Raw genomic sequence first — 13,822 nt, forward strand, 5'->3', positions numbered from 1 at the left:
ATGGGGCTGAGTGCTGTGAAGAATTCAAAGACAGTTAATGTCCAAGTCTGGGTTTTTTGGCAATATGGCGTATTGGCGAAGCACAACAGGGGATGGAAAGCAGATCTGGGATTTAACCCCAGCACTTCCGCCACCTACCTGTTAATGTTGGATGACTGACTTCACTTCTCTGAGCATCCATTTTCTTATTAAAATAAAGATGACATAAAATAATAAGATATCAATACTAACCTCACAATAAATATGTTCATTGGTACACTTAATTAAAAGAACCTAGCAAAGTATCTTGTATAATAGAAGCAATGGTGTTATTAGGATCTTGTTATGCAGCAAGCAAGGGTATGCATGCCATATCACATTTAATCTCCAAAACAGGCCTACAATATAAGTTCTCTTTCCATGCCCATCTTAAAGATGAGGAAAACAAGGCTGATAGATATTCCTTAAAATTACTGGAGTTAGGCCAGGCGTGGTGGCTCACTCTTGTAATCCCAGCACTTTGGGAGACTGAGGCAGGCGGATCACCTAGGTCAGGAGTTCAACATGGTGAAACCCCATCTCTACTAAAAATACAAAAATTAGCCAGGTGTGATGGCGCATGCCTGTAAGGAGGCTGAGACAAGAGAATCATTTGAACCCGGGAGGCAGAGGTTGCAGTGAGCCGATGTCGTGCCATTGCACTCCAGCCTGGGCAACAGAGCGAGACTCCATCTCAAAAAAAAAATTACTGGAGTTATAGAGAAGCCCAGATCCCATAAAGACCGTGACTTGCACATAGGTCTCTCTGGCATCTACATTACTGACCTTCGTTACATCAGTTTGTACTCTTCTTGCCTCTTCCAAATCAGCACAAAATATTCATGTTCTTCCTAGTTGCTCTCAAGGAACTTACCTCTTAGAGTACCAGGCTGCCTGCTGGCCAGGCTATACTTGGCAAGAGCAGAGTTTCTAGAATCATCTCTTGTGCACTTTGATGCACATTCCTGGCCTCCCATCCAGCACCCTGTTGCAGAGAAGGAAGCAAATGCCCACTCTCCAGCCCTGGACCCAGCAGATAGGAAGCCAAGGCCTTCTCTTGCCTGCCATTCCCTTGAGACCAAGTCTAGGACAGTCTGGGAACACTTAATATGATTCTTCAGTGTTTTGTTTCTACCTTACAGGAGCACAAGTCAATTCCACCTGACATTCTCCCCCTTCCACCCCCAATCTCTATGCAAATGTCCTTTTCAAGGCACTTTCAGTTTGGTTCCTAAGACCAATACTTTGGACGAACAAAGATGTGGAGTCTCCCCCATAAGGCTGTAGACAGAGCAAGAGCAACCCCTTTCCCTAAAATGGAACTGTATGTGTGCAGAAGGAGCTACTGAACATCTGTCCCTAGTGACTTCCTCTGGGCAATGCAAGACCCCATTTCCCATAAATTTCTGTGGCACCTTTATTTGTGATTATGCAAGAGTTTCTGCTTTATTGGGTACACTGAATGCTTGCTCTCAAAGGTAATTTTTTTCATCCCCATAAATGCATGATTCTTTCAGTACCCACAGAGATTATAATTAGAAATGGTTTGAACACAATCTCTCTCTCTGTCTTTGTGTGTGTGTGTGTGTGTGTGTGTGTGTAAAATCAGGAAGTCACCACAAGATATAAATCAATTTAATCTATTAATATACATGAGACACTTAAATAAAACTCTAGGAAATAGAATCCAACAAGGTACTGAAAGAATAATAACCATAATCAGTAGCATTTCTTTGGGGAATGCAAAACAGCAACAAAAACAATCATTCAAAAGGAAAGCATTGGTCACCTTTGGAGGATGCTTTGAAACCTGGAAAATAAAGGGAAAGAATCATGAATTCTGCCTTTCCTGTATGAATCGTTCCTCAGGGTAACCAAATAATTTTGAGGGGAATGTTTCTCTTGCCAGAAGTATTACAACCAGCAAATGAAGAAATCATGTTAAAATAAGTATATTACCATTGTGTGATCCCTAATGCGTTAATGGAGCTGGGCAATGATCATCAACAGCTGCTAACATTAAAAAAAAAAAAAAAAAAAAAAGCGGGAGGCCAGCCAAAGTGGCTCACACCTGTAATCCTAGCACTTTGGGAGGCCGAGGCAGGCAAATCACTTGAGGCCAGGAGTTCAAGACAAGCCCAGGCAACATGGCGAAATACTGTCTCTACTAAAAATACAAAAAAATTAGCTGGGCGTGGTGATGCACACCTGTGGTCTCAGCTGTTTGAGAAGCTGAGGTGGGAGAACCACCTGAACCCAGGAAGTCAAGGCTGCTGTAAGCCAAGGCCACTGTACTCCAGCCTTGGCTACAGATGTCTCAAAAACAATTGTCTCAAGAAACGTGGGGGAAGCAACAATAATTACCTACCTTCTGATGGAAGAATGTACCACCATATATTCATGTTCAAAACTTGCATCTAAATCTGATCAAGGCCAGGTGTGGTGGTTCACACCTGTAATCCCAGCACTTTGGGAGACTGAGGTGGGCAGATCACCTGAGGTCAGGAGTTCGAGACCAGCCTGGCCAACATGGCGAAACCCCATCTCTACCAAAAATACAAAAATTAGCCAGGCGTGGTGGCACATGCCTGTAATCCCAGCTACTCGGGAGGCTGAGGCTGGAGGATCACTTGAATCTGGGAGGCAGAGGTTGCAGTGAGCCAAGGTCATACCACTGCAACTCCAGCCTGGGTGACAGAGCAAGACTCCATCATGAATAAATAAATAAAGCTAGTCAAGCCTCTGGTACCAATGTACATGAAATGGCAGGAACAAAGGAACATGTTGCATGACTTCTCAGAGATGCAATCAGCAAGCCTAGGTGTGGGGAAGTAGAACAGAGGATCTGGTTCCTTAACAAATAAAAAGCGGAACAGGAGAAGCAACTGAATAATATATAGATTTTAAAGCCTAAGAGATCTTTACACATTCTGATACAAAGAGGAGGAGCTTCATTCCCTCCCCTTGAGTATGGGCTGCACTTGGTGACTTATATTTGGTGAATAGAGTATAGAAAGAGGAAAATAGTACCTTCATAGTGAAGAGACCTGGCAGACACTACCAGAACCAAGTGATAAGGTTAACGACACCAGTGACAAGTCACGTGGATATCATATGCTCCCTGATATGAAGTGATTAAAAGGATACATCACCTCCATGATATTCTTTCCCAAAATGCATAACTCTAGCCTAATCATGAGAAAACATCAGACAGACCCAAATTGAGGGATATTCTACAAAATACTTGACCAGTACTTTTCAAAATTAAGGAGATGGTTGTATGTAGTCTACTGCAATAGAGAGAATGTTCATTAATTAGAAACATGTTTAAAAAAGACTTGGGGTTTCATAACACAAGGGAGTCGTTAAGGGAAGGGTGGTCTAAGCCATATAGGGAAGGTATGTTTTTTGCAATTAACCATTTCCTGAAACACACAAGAGTGGAGCATTTCTTATCCATTCCTATTTTCCTGGAGCAAAGAGCTCAGGTAAAGTTGAATGTATCCATTCAAAAGAAGAAACAACACTGCACTCCAGCCTGGTGACAGAGCAAGAGTCTGTCAAAAAAAAAAAAAAAAAGGAAGAAGGAGAAGGAGAAGGAGAAGAAGAGAAGAAGAGGAAGAAGAAGATGAAGAAGAGAAGAAGAGAAGAAAAGAAGAAGACGAAGAAAGAAGGAGAAGGAGAAGAAAAAAAAACAAATGTCAGATAATCTCACCTCCAAGAAGAAGAAGAAGAGGAGGAGGAGGAGGAGGGGGAGGAGGAGGAGGAGGAGGAGGAGGAGGAGGAGGAGGAGAGAAGAAGAAGAAGAAGAAGAAGAAGAAGAAGAAGAAGAAGAAGAAGAAGAAGAAGAAGAAGAAGAAGAAGAAGAAGAAGAAGAAGAAGAAGAAAAGGAGGAGAGGAAGAAGAAGATGAAGAAAGAAGGAGAAGGAGAAGAAGAAGAAACGAATGTCAGATAATCTCACCTCCCAGAAATAATAACGTTTAATATGGTTGTTTTTCAAATCTGGAATTATTAAAGAACTATGTCTTATGATTATCTCTTCACTCAGCAATATACTTTTATAATATAACTGTCTCAAATGTCTGTAACACTCAGGGAAATAAGCTCCCATTCAAAAGCATAGTAAACATAAATATACCTAGGATATAAAAAGGCAATTTACAGAATGAGAACTCTCAAAAGCTAACACTCATATGAGGGGTGCTCACAAATGTTAATAATCCCAGAAATGCAAATTGATGCAACGAGATATAATTTTACACCTATTATATTGGCAAATATTAGGAAGTTCAGTAAAACTGAGTGTTGTGGGGGTGTGGGGGTACTGCAACCTCATGCACTGACCTCCTAATGGGACAAATTGAGAAATCTCCCAGTGAGTATGGCTTAATGGAAGACAGGCTCCAGCTTCCACCAGGGATGCTGCAGGATGCTGTACATTTCCTTTCCACACCTGCTGACAGGCAGGGCCTGGGCACACTCCCTGTGACTGGTCACTCAGGTGAGCCTCCCCAAGACTTTGAATCAGGGGCTAAAGGTACAAAGACCCCAGAAAAGTTAGCGATTCTTCTTAGAAGGAGCAATGGACTCCAGCGTCCAGCAGTATGGCTTTGGGTGTCCAGTGGTGTTTGTGCCTGTGGCAGAGTCCTCCCAGGACTGCTTCTGTGCATGCCTTATCAGTGTTCTTCCCAGCTTGGAGGCCCTGGGTCTCCATCCAGGAGTGCTTGGTTCTTTAGCTTTCAGGAAGATAGAGCAGACACACTTCTCCCTATTCCTCCCAGTAAGGACAACTAAAAACTCTGGACATTTGGGAAACTTTCAGCCATTATTTCTTTGAATAACTTTTCAGCCTGTCTTCTTTCTTTTCTCCTTCTGCAACTTCAGTGACCCAAACATTGGACCTTGTGATAGTCTCACAGGTCCCTGAAGCTCCGTTCATTTTTTTCAATGTATTTTCTCTCTGTTTTTCAGGCTAGGTGTTTTCTGTAGTTATAGTTCCCAGTTCAGTGATTTTTTTTCCTCTGTCTCCTCTATTTGGCTATTGAGCCCATCCATTTATTTTGGTTATTGTATTTTTTTCAGTAGATTTAGTTTGTATATAAAGCAAGTATAAGAATATTCCAAAAAGTAGAGAAAAGAAGGCAGACCAGCTAGGAAACTTGGGACCGCGTGGTGCGTTCTCCTGGCTTTCATTTTGCCTCATATATCCCAGACTTAGAACTGAAGAAGCTCGCGACCTGGAAACTCTAGTGTTTGAGATGGGGGAAAAAGCCCCAACAAAAGCCTACTCCCTCTAGACAAAGCAAAACAAAACAAAGCAGAAAATGGGCAGCCTTACAAGACAGAAAACCTTGAGACAATAACCTCTCTACTTCAGCCGAACACCACAAAAAAGACTGTGGCCCCACCCACAGTCGCACAAGCAAAGGCAGAGTGGAGATCCTAGAATTCCACCCAGGAATTTACCAGGCTGTAAAGAGGCACCCCAATTCTCCCCATGGGCTCCCTGCAATATTGGTGAAGACAGTGGGGGAGCCTGGACTTCCACTCCCATCCAGCAGTTATGAGGTGCCCCTCTCTGCTCTGCTGGGGCAGTGTCCCAGAAAACCCAGAGGGGGGTCAGGACTTTCACCACCAACTAGTGGTAATGAGGCCACCACCCCTTGTGTCAGTAGAGGCCACTTGGGGAGCAGTCATGAGCCGCCCCACCCAACTGTCCCCCAAGTCAGGGAGGTCTTAGTAGAGGCCTAGGGAGAAGCTGGAATTCCACAACCAGTAAGAAGGAGAGAAAAGAAAGAGGGTGAAACGGAATGAAACGTCAAGGATGAAATGGGATATCACTACAGACTCTGTATACATCAGAAGGATAGTAGAGGAACACTACAAACAACTCTACCCACATAAATTTGACAGCTTAGATTAAATAAGCCAATTCCTCAAAAACTACAAACTCACCCAATATGAAATGGAATTTTAAAAACTGAATTTGTAATTTTAAAACTAAAATTTAAAAACATCTCCTAGACCAGGAGAGTTCACTGGAGAATTCTACCAAAACTTTAAAATAAAGGATTAACACTAATTCTACAAAATCTCTCCCAGAAAATTGAAGATGAGGGTAGACTTTCCCATTTATTTTATGAAGCTAGTACTAAATCTGATACTCAAACCCAAAAAAGATAGATAGTACAAAAAACAAAAGACTAATATCATGAATATAGATGCAACATTTTTTTAAATTAGCAAGTAGAATTCAACAATGTAAAAAAAAGTATACACAATGACGAAGTTAAGGGCGGCTTGCACTGGTCTGCAGGTGCCCCTTGCTGTGAGCAGCCTGGGTGCCATGGACAGTGGCAGGAGGCAGATAGGCTCCTGGGCAGAAGGGGGCAGGTCCCCAGTGAGGCCCCACCTTCAGGCCAGGGAGGGCCTGAAGGCTGGGGTCGGGTCGCCAGCCCCACAGACCCAAGTGGAAGCTTGTGGTGCCTTTTCTGGGCCTGCCCATGGACCAGCTGGCATACACTTTCCCGCCTCTGAAGCCCATAATACCCCTGGGCTCAACCAGAGCTGAGCAGACATTGGGATGACCAACAGCAGAGAGGAGCTACCCACTCCAGGGCCGCCTCTCTGTTGAGAGCTGCAGAGACAATGGGACCACCTGCATGCAAAGAGGAGCTTCCCACTCCAGGGTCTCCTCTTTGCTAGGAGCTGAACACTCATCAGGACACCCTGTCTGTGGAAAGGAGCTACCCACTGCAGGTTTCCTCCAAACTGTTCTATCGCTCAATAAAGCTCCTTTTCATCTTGCTCACCCTCCACTAGTCTGAGTACCTCATTCTTCCTGGTTATAGGACAAGAACTTAGGACCCACTGAATGGCAGGGCTAAAAGAGCTGTAACACAAACAGGGTTCAAACATGCCCCTTGCTCACTACATTGAGGGTGAGGAGAAAGAATAGCTGTGGCCCTTTGGGAAGCCCAGACCTGGGAGCTCCCCAAACCAGGGCTATGACTCCTTTTTGGGAGCCCTGTGGTTCCTGGCATCTCCAAGCTTCCCCAGTACCTGCTGTGGAAGCTGTGTGCAGTGTGCCTGGCCCAGCCACAGCCTCACAGAAAACTAGTGCCCATGCTAGCACCTGGAGGTGCCCACCCTACTGCAGCAGCTGACATGTCTGACTGCACAGTGGCCAGACCCCATGCTCACTCACGCACCGCTTGCCACTCCATGTCTGGCTTGCCTTTGGCAGACATGAGATCCAAGCTGGTAGCATGAGCTGAGCACAGCCTGCCAGGCCGAGTGGGCGGAATGAGCCCAGTGAGCACAAACAAAACTTGGGCAAAGGCGCCACTGGCCACAGAGGTTTCTGGCCAGAAAAGCAGCACCCCAAAGATCTTGTAACAAAGTGAGGCTTACTGCAGGAATGCAGGGCTGTTTTACTATTCACAAATCAGTCAACATAATCCAACGTATTAACTGAATACAAAAGAAAATTGATCTTACCAATCAATACAGAAAAAGCATTTGACAAAATACCCATTCATGGTTTTAAAAACGCTCAGAAAAAGAGAAATAGAGGGAATTTGTCCTAACTTGTTAAAGAGCATCTATAACAACTCCACAGCCAGCATCATACTTAACAGTGAAACACTGAATGGTTGTACCCTGAAAACAGAAACAGGGCAAGGTTGACTGCTCTTACCATTATTGTTAAACAGTGTTGGAAGTTCTACCCAATGCAATAAGGTAAGAAAAGGAAATAAAAGGCATACAGATCAGAAAGGTAGTAATAAAACTGTCCCTATTCGTGGATAACATGCTTATCTAAGTAGGAAATCTCAAAGATCTACCAAAAATAAAACAAAAATCAAAAGCTCCTAGAGCTGATAAGTGACTTCAGCTAGACTGCAGGAATATGTTGTATTTCTTTATACTAGCAATGAACACATGGGCACTGAAATTTAAAATACAGTAGCACTTACAATTTATCAAAAAGCAAAATACTTAAATTTAAATCCAACAAAACATGTACCAGGGCTTACATGCTGAGAACTTCAAAATGCTGATGAAAGAAATTTCAAAAATCCAAAAAAAATGAATGAAAATACTTATTTATGGATTAGAAGACTTAATATGGTAAAGGTGTCAATTCTTCCCAAGTTGATATAAGGATTTAATGCAATTCTTATTGTTACAGGGTAACTGAGTTCTACTGTAACACCTAATTGGGAAAAAAGGCAAGCAGGTTTTATTCCTGGCCAGGAGTGGAGGAGGGAGCTCTTTCTCTAAAGACTACTTCTCCCTGAGATATGAGAAGCTGGGGGATTTTAAGGAGTTAGATGTGGGGCAGGGAGGTACGTAAACGTGTGGGGAGGAAGTCCAGATGTGCAGGTGCAGATCATGAACATGCTTCTTCATATAATGTATATTCAGAAAATGGCGGCAATTATCTTCTATGGGTGAGGTTTTAGCATTATGATGATATGTTAATGATCTAAAGGTAACACGGGGTCGCTGGTTCAGGTTTGCCCCGGTTTCACACAGGCCTTATCTTCCTCTGATAATTGGCAAAGGGTCCTGCAGCTCCCGGGCCATCTGGAGTTCTTTTAAGCAAGCTTACCTATAGATAAAGAAATAGAAAAAATCTATTTAAGAAAAAAAATGAGTTTTTTCAGTTATCTACTGTTTAAGAAAATAATGAGCTTTCTCGGCTGTATCTCCGGGGCTGCCCTAGTAACACTATCAAAATCTCAGCAGGATTTTTTGTAGATACAGGCAACATTATCTGAAAGTTTGTATGGAAAGGCAAAGGCACTGGAATAGCTAACATAATTTTGAAAAAGAATAATAAAATGGGAGGAATCAGTTTCCAGTAATCAAGACTATGTGGTATTAGAGGATGGATAGACACATAGATCAATGGAATATAACAAAGAATCCAGAAATAGACCCACACGAATATGTCCAACTGACATTTTACAAAAGTGCAAAAGCAATTCAGTGGACAAAGGATAGTCTTTTCAACAAAAATAATGGTGCTGGAACAGTAAGACATCTATGAGCAAAAAAAGAAAAAAGAAGGAAGAAGAAGAAAGATAAGAAAGAGAGAAAGAACAGAACCTCACCCTTGGTCTCACCCCTTACATTAAAATTAACTTAAAATCAATCTCAGATATAAATTATAAGAGGTAAAACTTTCAGAAAAAAACATAGGAGAAAATATTTGGGATCCAGGTAGTGAGGCAAAGAATTGACAACAAAAGCACAATCCATAAAAGGAAACATTGGACTTCATCAAATTACAATTTTTGTGCTTCAGAAGACCTTGCTGCAAGGATGAAAAGACAAGCTACACACTGGGAGAAAATATTTGCAAACCATTCATACAACAAAGAACTAGTACCTAAAATGTACCAGTACTTTGTTGTATAAATGGTTTGCAAATATTATTATATATCCTCTGATACAAGGAATTCTCAAACCTTAACAGAAAAAAAATCAAATTAGAAAATGGGCAAAAGACATTTTATCAAAAAAGATATACAGATAGTAAGTACATGAAAAGATGTTTAACATCCATTAGAGAAGTGCAAATTAAAAACACAATGAGCTATAACTGCATCCCCATCAGAATGACTAAAATAAAAAATAGTGACAACACCAAATGCTGGTGAGGATGTGGAGAAACTGGACCATTGTAGATTGCTAATGAAAATGTAAAATGGTACCGCCACTCTGGAAAACAGTTTGACAATTTCTTTAAAAACTATGCAACTACAACCATAAGAACCAGCAATTTCAATCTTGGGCATTTATCCCAGAGAAATGAAAATTTGTGTTCACTGTAAAAAATAGACATGGATGTACATAACAGCTTTATTTGTAATAACCCAAAACTGAAAACAATCTAGATGCCCTTCACTGGGTTAAACAAACTGTGGTGCATGGATACCATAGAATGCCACTCAGTGATCAAAAGGAATGAGCTACTGATACATGCAACAGCCTGGATGAATTGCCAGAGAATTGTGCTGAGTCAAAAAAGTTACATACTGTATTGGTGCTCAAGGGCTCAGGAGGGTCTCCAGATACCAGTAAGGCCCCAACTCCAGCTGGTGTCCAAATTATTGGCATCATCACAAGAAAGAGCTCAGGGATGAGTCAGAATAAAGCCAAAGGCAAGAAGCTTTTATTGCAAATTGAAAGTACACACTTAAGAGAGAAGTGTGAGCCTGCTTGAGAGAACAAGTCACACATAATGGAGTCTGGGTGTCTAATTTTATGAGTGTTTCTTTAATTAAGGGGTGGAATATCCTTGAAAAGGAGGGGATTTCAGGGACACCCCCCCACACTCCAGTTATTACCCCCTTTCTGCCTTATTTGGATTTGCCTGGAAGAGTCACGGACACTGTCACCCTGACCAGAGTTTTAGCCATTTTCTTTCCCTTATTTTGTGTTTTCTGTTATGCTATGATTTCCTTGCCTAGTTCTTGTTTCATTGGCTGCTTCTTTTTTCTTTCTTTCCTTTTTTTTTTTTAAACAGAGTCTCACTCTGTTGCCCAGGCTGGAGTGCAGTGGCACAATCTCAGCTCACTGCAACCGCCACCTCCCAGGTTCCAGCGATTCTCCTGCCTCAGCCTCCTGAGTAGCTGGGACTACAAGTACCCGCCACCACGCCCAGCTAATTTTTGTATTTTTAGTAGGGGCAGGGGTTTCATCATGTTGGCCAGGCTCGTTTCGAACTCCTGACCTCAAGTGATTTGTCCGCCTTAGCCTCCCAAAGTGCTTTGGTTACAGGCATAAGCCACCGCGCCCAGCCTTTGGCTAGTTCTTATTTGAGTTTTTCCATCCTCCTGCGACCACCCAGTGCTGTTCCCATCTCAATATCATTCTGTTTGTATAGCATTCTTGAAATGACAAAATTTTACAAATGGAGAACAGATAAGTTGTTGTAGGAGCTAAAGAGGGGGTGTGATTGGAAGGAAGGGAGGGTGGCTACAACAGGGCACCGTGAGGGATGCTGGTACTGATTGACATGTTCTGTATCCTGAGTGTATCATTGTCAATATCTTGGCTATGATATTGTTTTGCAAGATGTTACCACTGGAGTATACTGGGTTAAGGGTACACAGGATCTCCCTGTATCATTTCATACAAATGCATGTGAATCTACAATTATCTAAAAATGAAATTTAATTTATAAAAAGGGATCTTGGCAGTGATCCACACACAATGTGGGTTAGCTGTTATTACTGGAATGGAGAAGGGAAGAGGAAAAGAAAGAAACTAAATCACCTACAGCACTGAGGCATCTACCTTATGTTTGTGGTGAATACAGATTTTCAAAATCATGGCCCCCCAAAATGACTTTCCACAACATGACTTTCCTTTTTATCACGGAGCGGTATTCCCCGGTGCGTGTGCACCACCCTTTGTTTAACCAACCATTTGCCCAGTGAAGGACATCTAGATTATTTCGGTTTTGGCTGTTACAAACAAAGCTGCCATGGACATTCATGTCCATCTTTTGGAGTGAACATAAATCTTCATTTCTCTGGGATACATGCCCAGGAGTGTGATTGGCATGGTATTTTCCATCATCCCTTTAAATCTGTACAATAGGGCTGGCCCTCGCCCTGCACCTGGATGGGACCTCAGGCAGGCAGTCCCCATAACCTCTATGATTGCTCTTAGGTAATAAACAACTAGTAGCTAGTTATGCAAGCAGCTGCATGTCTGACTCTGCGTCCTCATTCTGCTTGATGCAGAAGGCCTAATCTAGTCCCCTGCTGATAAACTAAATCAAATTCAGAGACTTCTGAGTCTTTTCAGATTGAGAACTCAGACAGTCAGAATTGTTTTTTCTCCTTTCACCTCCTCCTCTTTAGGATGAATGCTGAACTTGGGGGACAGAGGGGTACACAGATGCACTGCTGAGGCAGTGGTGGGGAGAGAATGCTGTTTCTCCATCCCATCTTGGTAGAGATTGTCTCAATATTTATCTTGCCTCCTGCTCCTGGGAGAAGCTGGTCCTTGGCACTGGTGTTGCATGGGGTTCCACAGATACTGCTCGCATGGACCCTAGGCACTAACTTAGTGCACCTTAGCCCACTAGGGTGCTCATCCATGGCGAGGAACCACATTGTCCACTGCTTCCCATCAAGGCTGTCCCAGCCATGTCCTGACCAAACATCACTCATGGTACTCATGGTACAAAATTCCGCAGTGGCTCACGCCTGTAATCCCAGCACTTTGGGAGGCCGAGGCAGGCAGATCACGAGGTCAGGAGATTGAGACTATCCTGGCTAACACGGTGAAACCCCGTCTCTACTAAAAATACAAAAAATTAGCCGGGCCAGGTGGCGGGCACCTGTAGTCCCAGCTACTCGGGAGGCTGAGGCAGGAGAATGGTGTGAACCCCAGGGGGCGGAGCTTGCAGTGAGTCAAGATCGCGCCACTGCACTCCAGCCTGGGCAACAGAGCGAGACTCCGTCTCAAAAAAAAAAAAAATTACAAAGCAGCTTTATTTTTATTTTCCACTATCCCTTTAAATCTGTTCTATAGGGCTAGTTCTTCCCTTGCCCCCGGATGAGACCTCAGGCAGTCTTCATAATGTCTCTGGTTGCTCACAGGTAATAAACAACTAGCAGCTAGTCACGCAGGCCCCTGTACACTGAGTGAGGAGACCTCCCTGTGATTCCTGTGTCACCGCTTGCTCCCTAGGGGAGAGACTGGCTTATTTGCTGCTTGCCACAGTGTTTGCTGCTTTCTCAAAGTATGCTGAACCTTTGGCCTTGAGTTCCACAGCTTCACAGCAGCCCATGGAGTGGGTAGCATCCATCCGAGCCCATGGCGTTGCCTGTGGGACCTGAGGGCAGGGAAACCAGCGCAGCTCTGCAGATGCACATGCTGCTTGCTGCCCTTGGAGTGAGAAACTGTCTTGCTCTCATCCGTTGCCTGCTTTGGGCACCTCTAGAGCCATGGCAGGTTTACTCCTGGCCATCCTCAGTGAGCCTGGGGCTCTTCCCTAACATCCTGTCTACACTGCACCAAGGGGAAGAAGCAGCTCCCTAGGGGAACCAACCCCCCTGAGCATGCGTGTTAGACTCACAGCACCCCAGTTCCAATTCCTCATGTGGGGTTTAGTCTTACCTGAGTATCTCTTTTATTTCCAATTTTTATTTTAAGTTCAGGGGTACACATGCAGGATGTGCAGGTTTGTTACATAGGTAAAATTTGCCATGGTGGTTTGCTGCACAGAGCATCCCATCACCCAGGTATTAAGCCTGTCATCCCTTAGCTATTCTTCCTGATGCTCTCCTTCTTCCCACCTCTGCCCTTTGACCCCCACCCCAGTGTGTGTTTTTCCCCTCCATGCATCCATGTGTTCTCATCACTTAGCTTCCACTTATAAGTGAGAACATGCAGTATTTGATTTTCTGTTCCTGCATTAGTTTGCTAAGGATAATGGCCTCCAGCTCCATCCATGTCCCTGCAAAGGACAGGATCTTTTTCCTTTTTATGGCTACATAATATTCCATGGTGTATATGTACCACATTTTCTTTAACCTCTATCATTGATGGGAATTTACTGGGGAAGCATCAAGATTTTCTTCTGCCACTTCTGCCTCTGTTTCTACAGAGCCTCAGTTTTTTTCTCAGTCTTTGTGGAACAGCCCTTTGCAGAAAGCCAGCACTGCGAGACTTAACCCAAATCATCCTCACTCCTTTTCTGCTCCAACTTCTAGGAGAAAAGGGAAATCATCAGGTGATAATGCCCTAAATATCCCAAACTTCTACCCTACT

This window comes from Symphalangus syndactylus, chromosome 24, assembly GCF_028878055.3.
Source record: "Symphalangus syndactylus isolate Jambi chromosome 24, NHGRI_mSymSyn1-v2.1_pri, whole genome shotgun sequence".
NCBI lineage: Eukaryota > Metazoa > Chordata > Mammalia > Primates > Hylobatidae > Symphalangus > Symphalangus syndactylus.